This window comes from Mustela lutreola, chromosome 9 (assembly GCF_030435805.1).
Source record: "Mustela lutreola isolate mMusLut2 chromosome 9, mMusLut2.pri, whole genome shotgun sequence".
Classification (NCBI taxonomy): Eukaryota; Metazoa; Chordata; class Mammalia; order Carnivora; family Mustelidae; genus Mustela; species Mustela lutreola.
The window spans coordinates 20343121-20366231 of NC_081298.1; the positions used below are offsets into that span (position 1 = coordinate 20343121).

General features: G+C 51.0%; 1 protein-coding gene across 2 annotated transcripts in view; it reads right to left on the minus strand.

The window, feature by feature from the left end:
- PPP1R16B (protein phosphatase 1 regulatory subunit 16B) overlaps positions 1 to 22705 on the minus strand; it is an 89874-nt gene extending 67169 nt beyond the window's left edge. For both annotated transcript variants that reach the window (XM_059133206.1, XM_059133208.1), the window contains exon 1: positions 22575 to 22705. The gene's annotated coding sequence lies outside the window, so the exon portion shown is untranslated. The remainder of the gene's footprint in view (positions 1 to 22574) is intronic.
- Positions 22706 to 23111: the final 406 nt, after the last annotated feature.

The window sequence follows — 23111 nt, forward strand, 5'->3', positions numbered from 1 at the left end:
TTCACATACCATGGACTCACAGAAAGCAAGTTACATTTTTCACTTCTTTTTTAATCTATTGGATTTCCCCCCAGAATAAATGTCAGTTGGGGACTAATAGAGTTTTAAACATCCATCGTTATAACCATGTCACTCTCCCTCTAAACAAAGAGAAGGCGGGCCTCGGGCTCATAGCCTTGGGCAAGTAAGGTGTCTGGGATAGAAACCCAAAAACATTGTTTTATTTTCTGTGTATTTGTTTTCACGGTTACTGTTGACTTATGGCAGCGGTATAAAATTCCCCTTTTAAGTAAATCTACTTTAGTGGAAAACTAGCAAGCTGAGAGCCAAAAAAAAAAAATGAAATAATGATGGGATTTAATGTTGGCAAAAGACGGAAGTGATTGGCATTTTGGAAATCCACGTGGCTACTGATTCTCAATGACGATTTCAGAAGGGAACCGTTTGTATGAACTCGTGATTTCCTCTGACAAATACCTCTTGGGCATTTAGCACAGGCCAGGACTGTGCTAAGGGCTAAGGGTACAGCAGGGCAGAAGACAGGCACAATCCCTGATCATTGGCTGGATGACAGAACAGAGGAACGAGGGAATGGGGAACATGCTCTGAGGAGGTAGAGACTGAGCAGCAACTCAGCCCATGGGTCAAATTCCCAGGGCAGTACTCCGTCCACGGGGCCCATGGCAGCAGGCCCGAGGTAGACAGAAGGCACTTGCTGCAATGCCCTCCTTGACTAAGGCACTTTGCTCGGGAGGAAGGAATTAAGGGCAGTTGCCCAACCCCCCGGAGCAAGGTGAGGACAATGCCTCCCAAGGGCCAATAAAAGGGGCCAGAGCACATTTTCCTCTGACTTTGCTCTCCCTGCCAGTCCTTCCTACCTCACCCCTCTGGGTTCCCTGGAGCTGGGGCTCCAGGACAGCTCCCTCTTGACTGCTGGTTTTCAGGTGACCTAGTTTCCCCCAATAGACCCACACACCTCCTCCCACCCCCGTCCGAGAAAACCCTGCTTGGTCTAATTAAAGAATTGCCATCGTGCTGCTAACACAGCTGCTGGGCGGCCCCCAAGACAGGGCACCTGCCTGGATGCTGGGGCAGCCCACAGAAGTCCTGGCTCCCAGGGGCCGTGGCCTGGCCCCCTCTGAGACCCGGGAGCACCTGTCCGCACTTGCAGAGGAAACCCTGAATGGCGTTAGAGACACAGCCCCAACCATCAGCACCTGGGAGAGGTCATCAACATCATTATCACTGACCATGGATCCCCAGCGAGGACCTCATTTGGAAGAAGACCAGCTCCGTGGAGAGATAGGGAGCCCGGTGTTTTGTGGGAACATCCGCACAGACCATCCTGCAGAGAACTGGGCACGTGGGGCCATGTGTCAGTAGAGCAGCCAGGGTGACAAGGCAGGTGTGGACATGGTCTGCAGAGGACAGGTTTGGGGTGAAATTATCCAGGAAGTGTGTGTGATACAAGAAGAGAAATCAGAAGCAAGGGGAAATTGGGCAGGGTACTTAATTTTCCCACAAGTGGCTGTATGAGGTCAGGCAGATGAAACAAACTAGACTGGCTGTGGGCAGTAAGAGGTATGAGGCCAAGCCACTTGACCTCAGTGGGGCAAGACAGGCATTTGGGGTGAGCCTTGATTCAGCCTCTGGTTCCTGTCTGACCAGGTCTGGGCTTGATTCCTCTTGGGGCGTCCATTAACCCTTGCTGTCTGCTCCGGGAGAAACCGAGTCAGTGCACATCTAGGGAAGCAGGGGCCACTCTCCAGAAAGCTGAGCCTCGAGGGGAAAGGGTGAGGAGGTGTGCTGGGGCTCGAGGAGGGGCTGGGGAGGACATTCTATCCAACCCCCTGCTCCTCGAAAATGAAAAGAAGAGCATTACAGGAGTGTTGTTGGGCAATGGTATGCCTCTGGGAAACCAGGAAAGAGAAGAAAGGCATGAGTCCATCCCGAGACACAGGTTGCTGGTGGTCTTTTAGTTCCCCTAGCGTTACTCTGTGCTGGGCCCTAATTGGTCAGAACCTGTCAGCAAAGTCTTCAGCCCAGCCGTGCTGATTGGCTGGCGGGAGGCACATGACCTAAACTGGTCGCAGTCAGTAGCTCTCTTTTCCCATTGCCCCTGAGAGGAAGCATGAACCCCAGTGGCAGGTGGAAGCCGACCCTGGGGTGAAGCCAGTACCTGGGAGTGGCGGGGGGGAGTGGGGAACGGGGTCCTTTCACTTAGGGACTTCTGGGCTTCTGTGATCCAAACCAACAAAATCATGTTTATTATTGAAGCCAGTTGAATTGAATTTGGTTACCTGTTGCCCAAAGGACCCTAACGGACAGCAGTGCTGCTTTTTGGGATGTAGGAATGGGAGCCCCAGAAGGAACTGTTGTCTGAAGCAGGATGAGTGGTCTCTTTCCGGAGCACAGTTCCAGAGACCGCCACTTCCTCCCCGCCCCAGCTGAAGGCCAGCCTTGAGGAAGAGTGGGAAGGCCAAAGCTGGGTTCTGTCAGCAGCCCTGCCCCCTGGGAGGGGAGAAGGGGGCCAAGGACCTTGAGACTCCTCAATCCCAGGGGAGCCGCTGCTTGACACCTCTTTGGATTCGAGCCTAGTGCCTTGAGAAAAACAACACGGAGGAAGGTGAATTCAAAGTGAAGAGTCTTTAAAACATGAGTCAGACAGTGTCTCCAAGTTCACACCGTCAAAAGAAAATGTTAAGATTTTTTTTTCTTGTTCTTCAGCTATTCTTTTCCACACAATATTGGCAGCCCTAGAGGAAGACCGCGAGTGCTTTCTCCTCGTGCTTCCTGTGCCGCTGAGCACGAGGACAAGACGAAAACAAAACAAACAGCACTGGCTTTCCCTCCTCCTTGGAGCTCACTTGGGACCCACTTTCTCTCCTCAAGGATGTGACGCCCCCACCCTCCCACAACACGCTGCTTTGGAGAATAGCATCAACCCCCTTGCCTGAGTACAAAAATGTTTTACTCATGAGCAGAGAGACTTCTGGGGCCTTTGGTGCTCCAGATATCTGAGTTAGAAATTAGCCTTGTCACCCTCAAGCCTATCCCCAAGGGATTTTATGGACTCACTATCCTAGCCCTGTTGGGATGTACCTTCTAGACTCCAAGCACACTCACCCTCCACAGGCATTCTGGTTTTAAATCTGTTGTGGGACTCGGGTCCCCAAGGGCCTGCTCCTCAAGTCTGCCCCTCCCATCTGTGCTCCTTCATTCAAACCTCTGAGTGGTGGCTGTGGACTTGGCCCCCGAATAATCCCTGTCTCTCGAAGCCCATTTACTATGACCAGTCTGGCAAGACTTTGAGGGGGTTCTAGACAGCGGAGGGTGTTAGGATTCAAAACCCACAAGTTCAGCAAGAACAAGGAGGGATTAAGTAATTAGTATGACTTGAACTTTCTTGGGAAAAGAATCATGTCCAGCATTGGGGATAATCAGAGCCCATGGACCTCTGACTGAACTGGCTGGGCCATATTGACCATACAGGACCAGGCCTTCGCAAAAGCCAGGAGCTATTTTCCAAGTCTCTAGAGGGCAGGGCTGGGTCGTGGACAAGCAAACAAAGAAGTGGGATCAGCCTGGCAAGAGAAAAAACTGTCTAACACTGACAACTGTGCAAAGCCCAGCCATGGCACCATGTTGGCCTTCCCACTACCAGGAACTCCAAGGCCACTCAGGAGGGCTGGTGGTTGGGACTGGCCCAGTGAGACCCAGTCCTGGCTTGGTAGACAGATCACACGTATTAGGAACAAGAACCCCATCATGCATATTTGCAGCCTAGGACCTGGTAACCACCCAGCAAGCTAGCCTGTAAGGACCATTCCAAGTAGATAGTGGTTCATGATGTTTTGGATTCATTCTCGCCTGTGATGGTGAGACATCTTTCTCGGGCTCAGTTCCAAGAAAACTTCAAAGGAAACCATAGCTCAAGCAGGTGAAGGAAAACCCATGAACACACCAGTCTTTCATGCTGAGCTTCTCCCCGTGAACCTGAACCCACAGAGAGGCCCACACGCTTGTCGATAAGAATGTCAAGTGTGGGGGAGGCTGCAGGGGCCGGAGGGAAGGTGCCGAGGATGGGGCACACACAGAGCTGACATGAGGTCTACGAACATTAGTCAGTCACGGTGCTACACCCAACAGCCAGCCTTCTGAAGACGCTTATGTAACAGCTAAGCACAGGGAAACAAGAGTCAAATTACACATACTGTTTCTCCAGGCTTGAGGGAGTGTGGTCCACCCCCTCTCTCTGCAGAGAGAGAAAAAACTCCCTTTGCAGCTGGAAGTATCATTTTCTAAAGGAGGCCACCTGTGGCCACAAAACGCCCTCCTGGGTTACGCATTTATCAAACAGGGGATGACCATTCACACTGGCTAAGCCCAGAGTGACCTCCGTGTTCTCTGCCTCTCTCTTGGTGCGTGACATCTTGAAGCAAGCTTTCCTCTGTGGCACCAACTCTTGGGTTGGTGATGGCTACCTGGAGCACTGTGAGGGGAGCACTGTGAGGTTCTGGGACCATGTGTGTGTATGCACGCATGTGTGTGTGTGTGTGTGTGTATGTGTGTGTGTGTGTGAGACAACAGGAGGAATGAGTGGTGTGGTTGATTAGCAATGTCTCCCCTGGGGAGAGCAATGGAGTGGGGCTTGTATGCATACTGAGCATGGCACTCTGCTCTACATCATGCTTGCCTAACCTTGGATTTCAATCCTTGCCTTTGTCCCAGTGTTCAAAATCCTCTAGTCTTAAAAACAAACATCTAGACAGTTATCAGATTGAGTGGAAGGGCCCCCAAGATCCCAATATATCATCCAAACACCAGTACAAAATCACCTGGGCCTCCATGGTATACAAGAATCAAGACTATCTGAGGCTCCAGCAGGAATTTCTCTAGTAACTCCCTCTATTCTATAACTTCAAGGGGGTAGGAGGAAGAACTGTATTCCATTACTGCATCACTTAAACAAAGGATGGCAGCTCCCGCAGCTAACCGTCCCTGGAGAGGGGGAGATACACATTCTCCTGGTAACCGGATGGGGTCCATTCTAGAAGGGGGAGGGACAAAGGCACTCCTACCAGCCAGGAATCACTTTCTCGTCTGTTCCAAGCATTGTGGGTCCCACACCACTGCCAACATAAAGGAGGAAGGGGACCATGGTCTGCTTCCTAACAAGATCCCTCTCTCCACTTCTAATACTAGCAAGCTCTCTCTTCCTCTTGGGCCAGGGGTGTTGTTGGCCAATTCAAAATAGCAGGGATGGGAATTTTAAAGAGTTTTTCATATTGTTCGCTCGTTGAGGGTTAGAGAATATTCCAAGAAAGCAAGGCCAGTAAAAAGCAGTGTGCGGGACTTGAAGGAGAATGTCCCACACCGGAGGAAGAAAGAATGAGGAGGGAAGAGCAGACCCATTGAGCCACATAGCCAGTAAGCATTGGAGCTGGGACGTGAACCAAGGTCCGCTCAATTCCAAAGTCTACACACACTAGCAAAAACCCTAAAAGAACCTTAACTGCTTTAAAAGATCTTCCTCACGGAATGCAAGACTTCACTTACTGAAGTCAGTATACAGTAAAACAGATCTAATGTGGGGCACCTGGGTGGCTCAGTAGGTTAGGTATCCAACTCTTGGTTTTGGCTCCAGTCATGACTTCGGGGTTTTGGGATAGAACCCTACATCTGACTCTGCTCCGTGTCTGTTTGTCCCTCTCCCTCTGCTCTTCCCCCTGCTCCCATTCTCTTTCTCTCCCTCTCTATCTCTATCTCTAAAACAAATAAATAAAATCTTTAGAAAAAAAAATACAGACTTAATGAAACTAAGGGGTAGAATCAGAAAAGCTATACAATGTATAGATGAAATTAACCCAGAGAAAGAATGCAGGGTACCAAGGGCAGCTTCTTTTTTTTTTTTTTCCTTTTAAAGATTTTATTTATTTATTAGAAAAACAGAGATCACAAGTAGGCAGAGAGGCAGGCAGAGAGAGAGGAAGGGAAGCAGGTTCCCCACTGAGCAGAGAGCCCAACACGGGGCTCGATCCCAGGACCCTGAGATCATGACCTGAGCCGGAGGCAGAGGCTTTAACCCACTGAGCCACCCAGGCGCCAAGGGCAGCTTCTGTCCACAGCACACCTCCCACATGTCCGGATCTTTCTCTAAAACAGCTCCTGGACCGTTGTGCCAACTCTGCAATGGAGGTGTTGCCCCCATTTCAAAGAGCAGAAAACGGCGATTCAGAGGTAAGGAGCTGGCTGTAGTCTGGTTGTTGAAGTTAGCTTCTCTTCTGATTAGACTATGCCTGTGCCATGATGGTTTAGTATTTTAATATCTTCCGTACTTGCAAAGAAGAGAAAAAAATGTCAGACAGGGAAGATGGCCCACGGAAGCTTGACTGGTAGCAAGAAGAGGAGCCCACGAAGATGGAAAAACAAAATCTATGCAGAATGAGGATAACTGATTAAAGCCATAAGTTCCCTGACTGTTGGAGCTGTCGTTACTTTTGGAGGCTGGGACAGGAAATATATGTACAGTTGGCCCTTGAGCAAGGCAGGGGGTAGGGGTGCCAAACCCCACACTGTCAAAAATCCATGTATGCCTTCTGACTCTCCAGAAACTTAACTAGTAATTGCCCACTGCTGACCAGAAGCGTTACTGCTAATATAACATAATATAAACACATCTTCTGGATGTTATATTATATCCTGTATCCTCGCAATAAAGTAAGCTGGAGAAAACATGTTAGTAAGCAAGTCATAAGAGAAAATACATTTATAGGGCTGTACCATATGGAAAAAAAAAAAATCCATAGTTACACAGACCCATGCCGTTCAAACCCGTGTTGTTCAACGGTCAACTGTAATCTCACCCTTAAATTTCATAAAACCTGCCTTCCAAACCCCTGTGGGCTCAACGTTCCCTTTCTGAGTAGGCATTTTTCTGTTTTTTCGCATTTTTCTCATTTTTACTTCACCCAGCGGCTCCTGAGCCAAACGCATCCCAGCAACTGTCCTCTCTCCTCTACTCTCCCTGAGAGATGAAATTCAGTAGGATAAGTCAGGAAGTCTCCAGACACTGTGCGTTTCGGTAAAAGCCGTTTCCGCGCATTATGTAGTCTTTGAAGTCTCTCCATACTGGGTCCGTGACCTCGCAGGTCACCATGCGGAGAGGAGCCAGCTGCAGTGGGGACAGCCTCGACATGGCTTCCTCTGCTCTTTGATCTCCAGCCAGAGTTCCTTTACTTTGATTCATTCCCCTCGGCTCCTCGGGAGGGCACAGAACTCCAGGTTTACCTCTGCCTCCCCTCTGACCAGCTGTCTTTCCGCTCAACACTGTTTAAGTTCTCCGTAAGCCACAGACTCAACCCCATGCAAGTGATATACTGTCACTGCTGACTTTGTCCCCTTGTGTTAAACGCTCAGGTTCACTTTGTGAGCCACTGTGGTCTATCCTCAGTGAGCCGGGGCCCTAATACTGCTGCCATCCTCCACTCAACATCGTCTCCAGCAAATTATTGAACACCCTGCTTATGTGATACCTGGGGCCATCCAGGGGGGTAGCTGGTCTCGGGATTTTTTTTTTTTTCTGGCAATTTTCTCTCCAATTCACTTCCATTTTGTTTTTTAATTTAAAGCCTCATGCATTTATTCAATAAACAAATAAATATTTATTGCCATCTACTCTGTGTTAGGCAGTAAAATAACAGAGCTCTGGGGGTCCCTTAATGAACCATTGATTGGAAAGTTTCTGCTTTTAGGGTGCCTGGGTGGCTCAATGGGTTAAAGCCTCTGCCTTCAGCTCAGATCATGGTCCCAGGGTCCTGGGATTGAGCCCCGCATCGGGCTCCCTGCTTAGCGGGGAGTCTGCTTCCTCCTCTCTCTCTCTGCCTGACTCTCTGCCTATTTGTGATCTCTGTCAAATTAATAAATAAAATCTTAAAAAAAAAAAAAGAAGAAGAAAGAAAGTTTCTGCTTTTAGTAATGGGAGAGAGGTTCTTATTGGACCTACCCTCTCACATATAACTATTCTAAAACACACCCACACACTCACACGCACAAACACACACACACAACCTATTAGAAGGCACTAGGTTTGTTCAATTACAAACATATGGAAAAGAGAGGGGAGTCAACACTTGAAAGAAAGAAAGGGCGACTTCCACATTTTTATGGGCTTTTCCCCAAGGACAGGCCCCAGTTAATGGGCATGGTGGCTACAGCTTCGCTCTTCCGGTCTGAGCAATTAGAGGGCAGAATTTGGTAACTACACCCAGCAAGTGAGGAGAGGTGGCTCAGAAAATAGCCATACAGCAGGAGCCCCAAACTCTGAGTATAAATTCCACCCAAATTTCCCTGAAAGGTGCATTTACGGGATAGGTTCCCAGCAGCTCAACTCAGTCCAAAGGAACTGAACAAAGATTCTGAGCTGTTGCCCACACGGGAAATTGAGTTTTGAGCTTGAGTTTGGTCAAGTTAACTGCCTGATAAAACAAAGGAAATCATGACTGTTCTGAGGAACAGAATAAAATCGACGGTCTTTTCTAGTCTCACTCACAATGTTCAGAATGTAATCCAGAATCACTAGGAAAAAAAGTCAAAAACAAGCAGGAAAAGGTGACCTGAACTCAAGAGGAGAGGCAATCAACAGAGATCTACCCCAAGACGCCCTCAGATGTTGGAGTTAACAGATAAGGATTTAAAGCAGCTATTGTAACTTTGCTCGAGGGCGTAAGGGAAAATAAATGCGCCAATAGAAAGTATCCACAGGCCACAATGCAGACACTATGAAAGAAAGAACCAAAGCTATCAGATCTGCTAAATCCCCACCAACACTTTTCTCTGCATCCACTCCAGTTGTGCTTTCCCCCCTGGGAAAGTTCTCTCTCGTCTTGACTCCGTCGACGGTATTTTTCTTTCTTTTTTTAGAATTTTTTTTTAAGATTTTATTTATTTATTTGACAGAGATCACAAGTAGGCAGAGAGAGAGAGAAGCAGGCTCCCTGCTGAGCAGAGAGCCCGATGCGGGACTCGATCCCAGGACCCTGAGATCATGAACTGAGCCGAAGGCAGCGGCACAACCCACTGAGCCACCCAGGCGCCCCTAGTGATGGTATTTTGAGGACCTTCCAAGCATACCTTCCAGGTATCGGGCAAGCTTTGAGGAGTAAAACACAACACAAAATCTTAAACTCTGGTCCCAAAGACCAGATCTTTCACCGGACACCTGCATAGACCACCAGCCCCTCCTTGAGGCCTCTCCCCCTCTCTTTCAGGTCTTAAATTGGAAGAAGAGAGTGAAGTCCCCCCATGGCCTCTTCCCCATTTCCAGATCATCCCTGATGGCTCCACATGGCCCACATCAGGCACACAGGAATGAGGGGCAGGCTGCCAGGTCTGGTGCACCTCCACATGCTCCTTCCACAGCAAAAGCATCCTCCACCGGCTGATGACATAGATCAGGTCGACACAAAACTCTGGGTACAGACATCGGAGGGAGTCGATGGGGAGGCACGGGCCACTGTAACCCTTCTTTATCCACTTCCACTAAAGGTTGTTTTGCCTTTTCAAATCCTGTTAGGGAAGCGGTTCGCAGGGATGCGTGGGTGGCTCGGTCTGTTGGGCGTCTGCCTTCAGCTCAGGTTGTGATCCCAGGGTCCTGGGATCCAGCCCCGAATCGGGCTCCTTGCTCAGTGGGGAGTCTGCTTGTCTTTCTCCCTCTCCCCCGGCTCATACTCTCTCTCTCTCTCAAAAAATTAAAATCTTAGAAAACAAAAAAAGGAAAGAGGTTCACAAACTTGGCTACGCGTTGGAATCACCTGGAGACACTAGGAACATGGATTAAGATCATAGACTAAAACTACTATATTTCCACCAGAAGGGCCAAAAAAAAAAACCTTTTAAGACAGGAAATAATAATTGGCAAGAATTCTTATATGCTGGGAATATAAACTGGTACAACCACTTTCAAAAACTTTTCGGTAGCTTTAACCTAGTGATTTCATTCCTAGAAATATACGCAACAAAAATGTCTGTATGCATTCACCAAAAGGCATTTAGAAGAATGTTAACAGCGGGGCGCCTGGGTGGTTCCGTGGGTTAAAGCCTCTGCCTTCGGCGCAGATCATGGTCCCAGAGTCCTGGGATTGAGCCCCATGTCGGACTCTCTGCTCTTCAGGGAGCCTGCTTCCTCCTCTCTCTGCCTGCCTCTCTGCCTACTTGTGATCTCTCTCTCTCTCTCTCTCTGTCAAATACATAAATAAAATCTTAAAAAAAAAAAAAAAAGAATGTTAACAGCACTGTTTGTCATTGCGCTGAGGTGTGTAAACGATCCAAAATGCCCACCACCAACAGTCTGGAAAAGAACTGTGGTACAGCCACACAAGGGAACGTTGTACAGGAAAGACAATGAGCAATTCCCGATCACTCACTCCGTCAGTACGGAGGGCGCTCACAGCGTTAGCCAAAGTCAGCCAAACACACACAGCAATGCACACTCTATGATTCCATGTGTGTGAAATCCAACAGCAGGCAAAATGCATCTAAAATTCATTAGGATCGTGGTTTGGGGGCGGAGGAGCTTCTGGAAAGGGACAAAAAAACGGGTGACACGAATACTAGTAATATTCTGGGTTTTTTTGAGCTGGATATGGGCTACCTGGGCATGTTCAGTTTGTGAAAGATTCATTCGCTTAAGGCTTATGTGCTTTCCTATGTTGGTTTTACCTTAATAAATCATAAAAATTAGGAAAAATACTGGTGCGTGCGTCCCACTTCTCGTTTGGTTGGTTCCGGGTCTAGAAAGGCATTGACAATTTTCAAAGCTCCCCATTTGGGTCTAAGGTACATCCGAGAACCACTGTGTTAGAACTTGGTGATGCTCCTCACTATTTCTTGGAGCAAAAAGTGCTGCTATTTCTCCAGAAAAGTCTAAAGCAGGATGTTTTCTCCAGAACACCAGTAACTCCAGGGATGGTTAACTGGTGTTACGTGGGAAAAGGGTTTCACGGTCAAATATGTAATTTTAAAAACTTTATTTACCAACTTTTGTTGAGCACCTGCTGGACTTCTAAAGCTAAGTTGTGAGCTGTATCTACACCATCTCACTCAACATCACAAGCCCATGAGGAAGGTACTGTTAACCATCATTTTATAGAAGGGTTAACTACAGCTCGGTGGGGTTAAGTAATTGCCAAGTTTACACACCAGTAAACAACATCCACATCGACCTTGACACCAAAGCCCATGCTCTTACTCACTGCCCTAATCTGCCCCTGCAGAAAGTACCTGACTACAGGACTTACTAGAACTTCTTCTGGGCTTGGGAGTTACCGGTGGCCAAGACAGAATCATGAAATGCAGCATTTGCCCAAGTGGTTCCCTCACCTCCATTCTTCACCTTCCAACCCACCAATGCTAGCAGAGCATACGTTCCAAAACTGGGTCTGATCCTACAGGAGTTCCCTCGTAAGGAAGCCTCGAATATCTCCCCATTGTGTCCACAGTCAGGTCTAAATTCCTCAGCCTCACAGTCCAGCCCATCCAGTATCTGGCCTTGACGTTTCAGCTTTCTCTCTGGCCATTGCAACCTCCCTCCCCATCCCCAACCCGCTAATCCTCCATTTTCCAGCTACGCTGAACCAGACTGCTGGTTTCACACCTCCGCCATGGTAGCCCCCATATGCTGAGACTCTGCTATGTGCCAGCTACTACACACAGATTAACTTTAATCCCCACAATCAGCCTTTAAAAACAGATCGGATTATCCCCAATCGGTAGATTGGGACATAAAGGCTCATCTTGACATGCCCAAACTCACAATTAGAAACCAGGATTGGGAGACACGAACTTAGATTTCTCTGCCACGAAGCCCACACAGTTTCCATGACACCACACTCTCCCCCTTCATTCACTTTGTTCCACGGGATGGCAATACCCTTCCTTCTCTTTACCAAGGTAGATTCCTCATTCTCTGAGTATCATCATCTGGGTTGATGATATCACCCCTTAAGAGCTTTCCAGGCACAGGTACTCAACGCTTGCCTTGTCTCATTTACACCATATTGTCATAATGCTCCTTTTCTTCCCTCCGGGTTGTTCTTTACCTGCCCTTTGCCAAATGGGTTTCTTTCTCCTCCTCTCCGGTTCCAAGGCACGTGCCCACATCTCTCCTATGGCACTCTAGACTTTGCAGTGAGTGTTAGTTTCGGATCTGCCCCCTCCCTTGGACCAGATACTCTCAAAAGGCAAGGGATGGACATCATCCCGCCTTTACATCCCGCCACACGGCCACCCCAGCACATAGTAGGTATTCTGTGGGAGACGGTGGACAGAAGGGCAGGAGACCCAGAGACTGAAAATTCTCCAAGATTATTCCATCCTTGGGTCATAAGGCGTGATCCCAGCTTGGAAGCAGCGCTGGAGAATCAAACCAGACAGAATAGATCTGGCTGATGGGGGATGTGGGGGCATATTGAGAGCCCGACCAGTCCCCTGCTTTGACTTCCATGGGGCGGGGGTAGGGGGGGCATAGAATTGTCCCTGAGCTTCACAGTCTCTCTCTCTTCAACTCTGCATGCTACCCGACGGGCTCTGTGTGCCCCCACTTAGGTGATGTGTTGTCAAGTGATGTCTATTTCATCCCAAGGTGCAGTTTCAGATCTGGTCAACTGCTCCCTGTGTTTATTGTTCTTAAGCCATCCCAAGAGAATGATCAGACATCGGGACAGTGGCTCAAAGAAAACGTACGGCTAAGGCGTGGCTCCCCACAGGCTGGTAGATTAAGTGATCATACCCCTTTCTCGTTGGTTCTCTTAGAGTAGGAGGCCCCTTTACGAGACAGACATCGTTGATGTCCTCTCATTCACTGATCACCCATTCCATGCATCCGCCCTACAGCGAGCACCGTCTGGAGCTCGCCTCCTCGTAACCCTTGCAGGGACCACCTATTCCTGCCATGCAATGCCCGCCTCTGTGAGCCCCAGCGTTGTGGGTGTGCAAATCCAGCTTTCTGCTCCTTTGCCCTCACTGTTTCTGGACTGACGTGCCCATTTGCCTGGTGTGGATAATGGGTAAAGATGGCTACAAACTCAGCTGGGTTTCTGCACCACCTTTCTTGGACTAATGGGGTTCCATTAGTAAAGCCAGAAACCACCAAAGGGACTTTCTGAAAATCACCTATCCACCCTCCTCTTCCGAACTGCCCACCTCTTCTGCTCTCCCCACTAGGGGTCAGCTGCAGGATTTTTCTGCTTCAAACCAAAGTCATTTTCTCTTGAGGATTTCAAGTACTCCCTCTCCCCCCAGGATGTAACATATACTGTATTTTACAAATTCATTTGTGATATTCATGAAGATAGAGTTCATCGGTCAAGAGTTAGCTTAGCTTCTGCACTCGTCTGGCACACCTGAACCACACTGTTTTGTTTTGTTTTGATTTTGCCACATGTCTGCTTCCTCCAGGAGACAGACATCAACTTGAGGGCAGAAACTGGCTTCATTTAATTTTATATCTCTAATTCCACGCATAAGGCCAGGTAAAATGTAGTTCTTGAATATTTAACCAGCCTTATGTAGGCACCGTCTAAAAGGTTATAAAATCTGAATTTATGTGGCACCTGACTCAGAAACATTCTTTCCAGTTTATTCCTATTAGACCGGGAAAAAATCAAAGTGGCCTACCAAGTGGTGTTGGAGAAGAGGGTGGGGAAAGAGGCATTCGCACACACTGTTGAGGGAATAGAAAGTGGCCTGGACTCTTGGGAGAACAATCTGACAATGCCCATTGTAGTTCAAACCACAGGGAAGGGGCGCCTGGGTGGCTCAGTGTGTTAAAGCCTCTGCCTTCAGCTCAGGTCATGATCCCAGAGTCCTGGGATAGAGCCCCACATCGGAATCTCTGTTCTGCAGGGAGCCTACTTCCCCTCCTCTCTCTGCCTGTCTCTCTGCCTACTTGCGATCTCTGTCAAATAAATAAATAAAATCTTAAAAAAAAAAAAAAAAACCACAGGGAAATTTCCACAGGGATAACCCCGTGCCAGTGGACAAAGAGATACTTCGGGCCAGAGGGATACTGTAGCACCATAGCTGTAGTAGGAAAAACTAGAAACAATCTTAATTGTCATGAGGAACTAGAAAATACATTATGACACGTGTTTATTGCCACAATACCCTGAAGACTGAGCTCTGTATCACTATGTATTGATGTGGGCTTTGATTAAATCAGCGGAGAAAGGAAGGTTCACAAGAGTGTTAAAGAGAAAAAAGGATAGACACGTAAATGAATATGGGTTTGTATGTATATAAGAAATTTATGGAAAGATTTTTTTTTTTTTAATCCAAGGATTCCTTCTGGATAGAAGAAATGAGGAGCTGGGGATGATGGTTGGGGGCATTTTCCTTTCCGCTTTCCACACTTCTGGACTATTGGAGGCTGATAATGATTTTGTATTCTTTTTATAATTAAAAAGCATGAAATACAGCAATAAGAAAACAAAAGCTTGGCTTGATGTGTGAAAAAAGAATACTAATGAAATTTGGGGGAAAATCTTCCCTATTTCTTTATAAGGCAGTAGGCAAGCTCTATAAAGCAACATTGGCTCACTGTCCAGCTCACAGGGGAGCCAGTGATGTCTACAGAGTTCCAGAAAGGAGCCCAGACACTGGACCAGTCACGGTGAAGGGCCAAGAGCCCTGAAGTAAAGAAGTGTGAGCCTGCTTGCCTTTTTCTTATTCTGGGAGGAGAGGAAATGAGACCAGTTCTGACTGACTCTCTGAGTCAGTCTGGAAGCCAAGAAATTTTGAGAACTCACCGTGCTGGCATGAACATGGGGCCTCCAACCAGGGCCAAGAAACAAAGGTGAGGGATGTTTAGGTAAGTCATACACATAAGTAAGTGACCTGGGCGAGCAAAGCAAACCCAGCTCAGCCTCCAGAGACATAAATGACATGGGGCTCTGCACACTTATCCCCTCTGCTCTGAAGCCAGCTGGGCTCCCCCAGGGCAGTCTTTACTGATACTAACATAATAAGTATCACTGATAATATCGAGTGTATCCTGTGTGCAGAGCTAGATGATTTGCCACATGATCTCGTGCTATGATTATTCTTACTCTACACGTAGGAGATTGAGGCTCAGCGAGGTGAACAAGTAACTTGCTCAAGATTACAGCAAGTGCTAGAGGTGGGGACCAAACCCAGGTCTGACTCCAGGAACAGCCAAGGTCACTGAGAGCCTTTCCCCAATCTGGGAAAGAAATCGGAAAAGGCATTCCCTCGGAGTCGGGACAGTCCCACAAAACACAACAGCATTTTTGTCCAAAGGAAAGCCAGAGAGTGTAATGATTTAAGCGCAAGGACATTGAAGCCAGATGTCCTGTATTCAAATCCTGATTCCGACGCTTAATTGGCTGTGTGGCCTGGGGCAAGTCACTGAACCTCTCTGTGCCTCACTTTTCTTTTCTTTTTTTTTTTTTTTAAAGATTTTATTTATTTCTTTGACAGACAAAGATCACAAGTAGGCAGAGAAGCAGGCAGAGAGAGGAGGAAGCAGGCTCCCTGTCGAGCAGAGAGCCCGGTGCGGGGCTCAATCTCAGGAACCTGGGATCATGATCTGAGCTGAAGGCAGGGGCTTTAACCTACTGAGGCACCCAGGCGCCCCGGCCTCACTTTTCTTAATGGTAAAATCAGAGTAGCCGTAAATCCACCTCTTGGATTTTCCAGGAAGACTAAAAGGGTTCAATAAACAGTACTTGGCTCATAATCAGTACCAAATGTTGATGATTATTATTACTATTAAGAAAAAGGTGCCTTTCCTTCCAGACAGATGCAAGCCGGCAGGATGCAGAGCTTGGCAAGTGGAGCAGGCTAGGTTTCAGTCCCTCCCTCCGCCAGGTGCCACAAAGCAGTGCACAGCTCTACAACCTTCCATGCCGAGCCTGCTGAGCAATGCACTCGCACGAGCCACCACCACTGCTTCCTGCTGGCTTCCCCTCCGCCAGCCTGGCAGTGAATCAGAAGTACCTGGCCCACTTTTAAAAAATACAGATTCCCAGGGCCTGGTGGGTTCTGCCACAGCGGGGTTGGGCGAGGGCCCAGGAATCTGTATGTTTAACAAGCCCCAGGTGATCTGGTGACTGAGGAACAGCGTGTCCCTGGACACACAGTGCTGGGAGCACTAGCCGTCCTGTACGCCTGCTCCTGCCCTTGGAAACAAGCAGCCTCACTTCCATGTTGAGTCCCAGACCTGGGCACACAGAAGGGAAGCCTGCTGGCAGAGCTGATGGCTGGGCCTTTTGTGTTCGTGTGGCTTATACCAAGGACCCCTCACCTGTAGACGTGGGGTTCCCCAGACCCTTGATACTCAAAGTGCAGTTTCCAAGCCGGCGGAAAGGCTCCCCCTTGGGAGCCTGTTAGAAATACGGACTCACAAGACACAGACCTACTGAAGGAGATTCCGCATTTTACAGAAACCCCAAGATGATTCGTGAGCAAGCATGAGGTGTGTGTCCAAGAGCCCTTCCCTTATCCGCATCAGTTCTAACTAATGTGCTCCTCTAGACTGTCCAAGCACTCTTTGGGGCTGGTCTTTTCCTTCAAACTCCCAGAGAGCCCCCGAAAAACAGGCTTTCCTAGCCCAGATTCATGCTCGGCAGCCAGCTGGGGCCTACGGTGAACCTCTGCCTAATCGAGGTACTTATTTCTGAGTCCCCGTTAAAATAAAGCTTCCCAGCAAAGTGAAAAAGAGACAACAACTCCAGCCTCTATGATTCTGGGGCATAAAACATTCCCTTCTTTTGTACAGAGTTGTGACCCCCTGCTTCCCTGGCCAAAGCCATCCAAAGACATCAAATGGCCCAAAGAAAACAAGCCACATCTTCCTGTTGGCCAGGCTTCAAGTTATCGGGCAGATTTCACACTGGAGCTTGACCTCATTAATCCAAGGCCTATCACATTGCTGTAAATGTCAGTGGGAAAACAGCCATTCAGTGGGTTTCCTTCATTCCACCAGAAAGGGAAAAACAGGAAGGCAACAGCAGCTGTGCCCCAGCTTGGTAAATCCCAAGGGCCTAGCGGACAGGGCGTTTCTTGTCAGCACCTACGTTCCCCGGCCCCAGCCTGCTTGTCCAGATAAAGGTGGGTCCTCTATCCACATGACCAGAATGTACTGGCGACTGCAGCAATGATCCTTTGGGACCCCAGCACCTGCCTGGGAAGGAAAAGAGCTTGGTCGGGATTTCTTTGGCCTGAATGACCAATTGGCCATTTATCATTCAGGTTCATCTGAATCTCTTCTGCCCATTCAAAATGTCCTACAAGCCAAACCTCTGGGACTCCAGGGGACATGAGGCCTTCCAAGTCCTCATTCATCCCTTTAATGCATATCAATTGTCTCCCGTGTGCCCGGCTTCATGCTGGGCAACTGGGGACACAGAGCTGAATGAATTAGACACAGTCACTGACCTTATGGGGCTCATAGTCCTGGGCAAATTTTCTCAGCCTTGGCACTACTGACATTTGGGATCGTGTAGTTCTCTGTGGCGAGGGGCCATCCGGTGCAATATAAGAAATTGAGCAGCATCCCTGCCAGGCCTGTACGCACTGGATGCCAACAGCAGCCTCCCCTTCGGCACCTCCCCAGGTGTGGCGACCAAAAATGTCTCCAGACATTCCCAAAGGATTCCTGGGGATCAAACTGCTCCCAGGTGAGAACCACTGGTCTAGTGGATGAGATAGACTAAAATAATCAGGTCATCACAATTACGTTAAGTACCATGGAGGTCAGTGTTGTATATATTACACCAATGTCATCTACAACAAGGGAGCCAGATAGTGTTTGTATGGTTACAAATCCTTATGACAACGCTGGATGCTATATATATGTGAGGCATATATGATCTGTGTTTGCAGATAAAGAAATTGAGGCTCAAGAAAATGAAGAAATCAATCGCCCAAGGACCCAAAGACAGTGGAAGGCAGAACTAAGGTTTGAACCTGAAGTCTGCCTCCTACAGAAAAGGAAATTTGAGCCTTTTCCTTCTAAAAACAGGTACGATCATGTGATGCTCTGACTAGCCATCCCAAAAGGCTCATTCCTTCCTGGGGGTCATGGTGGAACTCAACCACCACCTGCCACATCAATCAAGTTGCACACTGGGAAGTCCAGGGGGCCGAGGAACACGCTCTGAGACACGCAGGAACACCTCCTCCCCTTTGCCAAGTGCCTGCACACAGGGCCTCCCCAAAAATCAGAGCAGTGAGAGAATGGGGCACTGTACAGGTACCTAGAGTACACCCCACCGTGACCCATCTTCAAGTCCCTACTGTCTGGCATCCGACAGTACACAGCGAAAGAAGCCAGACGTTCTGTGGTCAGCTGTAGATATTTAAAAGGAACATGAGGAAAGTGGTACCAGACAGCACACAGCAGCTTTGGAGACCCCCACACATGAATTCCTGCCACTTCTGAGCTGCATGTCCTTTAGCAAATCGCCTCACCCTCGGTGTCTCAGTGGCCCCTTCTGCGCAACAGGGATAAATGCATCCACTTCAGTAAGTCACTATGAGGATGCCATGGCAATGCAAGCAAAGACCTTGGACAGTGACCAGCATCCAGGAAAGCACCTGGTTCAGTATTATAATCAATAAGGAGTCAAATCATGACACATCCTCCACCCACGTCCCCTTCCTTCAGATAAGAAACTGAGTCCCAGGAAGAGAGAAACGGGTGCAGAAGTAGTAAAAGTTATCTGGGGAAGAACAAGGGGCTCTCCAGCCTTCCCAGTAGGAGGAAGGGCCAGTTACCGTATCAGCAGAGGAGCCCAGGCCAGCCCTCCCTCCCATGCAGAAGTTAATCCTAGACTTCCCCGGGCGTGCAGTCAGACAACCCTCCATGAGCCGTAGGTTGCCTGCTTCGGATCAGTGAGCGTTTAATCATTTGGGACCCTTTGGCAGGATGGCCTCTGCCCACCTCCCTGGCCTCGCCTGCCGCCACTGCCTCCATCGCGCCCTATGGCTACGGCACTCCAGCTGCCACTCCTGCCCACTGCTCTCAGAGACACCATGCACTTTTGAGCCCCTGTGCATTTGTGCAAGCTGGTCTCTCTGCTCAGCCTCCCTGCCCCTCTTGTGCCCGCCACCTGGAAAATTGTCTCAAAAGCCTCAACTGTGCTCCCCCAGCAAAGTTTGCCCACCTGCTATTGGTTATCATAGACTAGTAATAACAGCAGCTAACGTGTGCAAAGCTCTGATTAATATCTAAAAGGCCCTGAGCTGAGCATCCGCCCATCACCCTTCAGCAGCAAGGTGGCAATGCAGGAGGGAAACTTGGGTTTGCCTGCCCCGGCTACCTGTCCATCCGCCGCTCTGCTCTCCACTCCTCTTCTCATCCATGAAGCTATTTTCCCACACTGTCCTCGCTCTCGGTCTCCAAGCCGGGCTCTCCCTTGCAGAGGGGGCCCTGAGAGCTGATTGATTCATCATGAAATCGTGTCCTAAGCACAAGGTCTAGAGTCGGGTAAACATCTATTGGATGAATCCATGAATCCTGAAAAACGACTGCCTGATGAGAGAGGCTAACTCCCAGACTTCCTGGGGACAGGCCCATGCTGGACTCCAGTTCCCAGGAATCAGGCCTCCCGGGCTGAGAGGCTCCATCCAGTCCTGAGACGGAGAGGCAGAAGAGGTCTGATTCCCCCAGACTAGAGACGGGGGGTGGCGGGGGGGGGGGAAGCTCGGACAGCCCCGCGCAAAGGAGGAAATAGTGATGCTGGTGACGATTATCATTTCCTGAATTCCTGCCCACGCCGGGTGCTGTAGTAAGCACCTTCTCTGCGTTACAGTCACACAGAATTCTCACAACCCCATGAAGCCGACATTACTATTGCTCCCATTTTACAGATGAGAAAAAGCAGGACTAGGAGAGAATAAATAATTTACCTAGCATCACAGAGCTATCATTTGAACTAGGCCTGTCTGGTGTCCTCACTCTTCCAACTTTGTAGTTTTCCGTAGGAGGCAGGTCTCTAAGATGTTCTCAGGGGAAGAGGGCTCTGCTGGAAAAACACCCTGTGGGATCCACTACACACCTAATAGTTCAAGTCCTGGGGGCAGGCAGGGTTCAGGCTGGGGCAGCTACTTGCGGGGAGGGGGCAAGGTTGGGGGGGGTTTCCTAAGGATCCAAAACCAGCGCATGAATCCAGGAGCGTGCCTCTGGCTATCTGCAAAACCAGGCTATAGCTGCAACCTCTGCTGGCCTTAGAAAGGTCACTCTGGGGTTGGAACTGGTTTTGAGAAGAACCTGAGGCCCTAGTTTCCAAAGTGTCCAAAGGGGCCCTGCAGCAAGTTTCTTGCCTCAGGAGAAATCCCGCCTTCCTGTGTCAGCAACCTCTTCCCCCATGTCCCTCAGGCTCACAAACAGACTTAGCGGCTGGATCTGAATGTAACCTTCACTCCAGCACCAAGACCAGACATTGGCCTTGGCTGCATGTCCTTCCGTGCATGCAGGGGAGGTCCAGAGAGCACCAGGATGCAAGGAGCCCCGACACACACTACCCAGAGAACACGCAGGTGAACGTGCCAGTGCAAGGGGACTGAGGGAGGGTAGGAAGGAGCCGCTGGTCTTTCTGGAGGAGGCTCTCCAGAAGCTGGGCCAGGAGAGGGGTCAGAAAAGTTTCAGGGCAAGGGACACTGCAGTGGTGTAGATGCCAACCGACGGGAAGGCGCAAAGTTGAATGTCCGGAGTGGCCTGAGTGACATCTTGCCTCCAACATCCTGGTGGCAGGTTGGGAGAGAAGGGGTGGGGCGGGGGTAGGATGTATGTGGGACTGCCCTGTGAGCAGGCCAGGAGCTGAAAGGATTCACCAGGGCCCACAAGCTGCCTGCAGGTTGGAGCTTTATGACCAGGGCTGAGGGAAGACATGGAAACTTCCCCCGCCCCTGCAGAACCAGCCACCAGGACTTGGCTTCTGCTCCTGCTCAAAGAAAGGGACATGCCCCCACTAAAACCATTATGAAAGGCACCAATATCAACCTAGGAGCCATCCTCCTGGCCCCTGCGCCAACACTTCACATGGGGCCCCTCACCACCCCTGCCCACCGCCTGATTATTAGCCCCATTTCCTAGAGGCCGCTGAGGTTTCCCAGTGTTGAAGTGCCTTCCCCTCCAGCGAAGGGCTTGTCACTGGCTGAACTAAGAGGCTTTATCACCAGCCTAGGGGAAGGCCTCCCAGATGGAGGGTTTTCCCCCCGTGTCTCTCCCGCCGCAGCAAACGGCAGGGCACACAGCAAAGTACCACGCGGGCTCAGGCAGCTAACGGCAGGCCCCTTCCCGAAAGAGCCCTGCAGGAAAGGGCGCCTGGTACCTCAGGGCCCTGGGTCCTCCACAGAGGGCGATTCAGAGGCGGCACCTGGTGCCCGGAGCCGCGGGGAGCTGGTGGGCGCTTCTGACAGCGAGAACAGGGGCCCATTATGTGGAATCCAATCACATGGGTGCGCAAGCAGCTCGGCTTTCGGTTCTGAGAAGCGCTTATGCAGCCACCTCTCACCCCGCTCCCGAGGTGCCCCGAGCACCGGGTCCCAGGCTTTGCGCGCGGCCCTCCCGGGAGCACCGGATTCAAAGCTCGCCTAGGCTCAATCATCCGCTCGGGGCTGGGAGCTGCATCAGCAGCAGCTCCCGCGAAGCCGGGTCCGGACTGGGGGAGGAGGAGGAGGGAGGGAAAGGAGTCTGCATCAGGGAAGGAGGCGGGTAGCGGGCGCCTTCCCCTCCCTGCTCTCCACTCGGGGCTGTCTGGCCAGCTCAGCCTGGGCTCTCCGTATGACCTTGGGGAGACCCCTCTGCGCGACCTCCCCAGGGCGCGCTGCACGGGTTCTGCCCATCCCCGGCGCTCGGGGGCGCTCCTCTGGCAGGAGTCGGGGCGCGGGACTCGGGAGGAGAGGCGCGCTCCTGGCGCGGGGGACCCAGCGGCCCGCGCACCGCTGCCCTTTGGAGAGGCCGGGTGCACCTCTCGCCGGGAAGAAGCGCGCGGGGTCTCCCGGGTCCAGCAGGCGCTGTCAGCTGGAGCTGGCGGTGGGGTGGGTCCGCACGCGGGGACGCCTGCCTGGGGACCTTTCCCGCCCGGGCAGGAGCGCTCTCTGCGGGGACCTGGCGCCACCACGAGAGGGGGCGGCGCCCCCATGCCGGGCCCTGAGGCTGGGTACCCGGGCTGTTTGATGTTTGGTTGTGGCTCCCGCTTCCCGGCATTGCGCCCCTGGGCAGAAGCAGCCGAAATCCCACAGGCTGCCCCAAGATCGGGCCACGGCAGCCCCAGCCAACAGCCTGCCGATGCGCCCCCTACCCCGGCCTCGTTGTCGGCGCGCCAGACCCGGAGGACGCCCCCACTCCAGCCCGACTCCCCGGCCTGAGCTCCCAGCACCCGCCGTTCCAGTGCCCCCTCCCCCAATTCCCTCCAGCCGCCGGCCCTTGGCCCACGCACGCGCCCCACACACCCCCAGTCAGACCTTCGGCGGCTGGGACCACCTCCCCGCCGCGATCCTCATCCCCACCGGGTCCAGCCAGGGAGGGGCGGCGCCGCGGAGGAACTCACCCGCTCTCCCTAGCCGGGCCCCGAGCGGCTCCGGCCCTAGCTCTGTCAGTCTGTCCCCGAGCCGCAGCTGCCCGTGCGGCGACAGAAGCGGGCTGAGCCCGGCCGCCAGCCTCCGCGCCGCCCCTCGGCTCCTCCCCGTGGGCGGGGCCCGAGCTCGCGGGAAGTGGGTGGGCACGCTCACCCAGCTCCTGTGCCCGGCGACCGAGCTCGCCCAAGGTTCCCGGCACCCTAGGGCGGTGCGGTCCCCTCCTCCGAGCAGCGGGAAATCGGAGGCGATGGGACACGGCCAGTCTTCCCCATGGTCTATGCCCCCTCTCCACGCCTCGCTACCACCAAACGCGGAAAGGGGGAAGCCAGGACTGTATTCTTGCTCCTGTTCAATGGAAGGGCGTCATGAAGCCCAGAGGGGAGCAGTGACCTGCCCCAGGTCACCCAGAATCAGTACCAATGGCGGAGAGTCAGGTCTCCTACCTAGAGGGCCTGACTCTGAAGGCTTCCTTGGACGTCAAGGAGCCCAACTAGGTCTTGCCCTGGGGA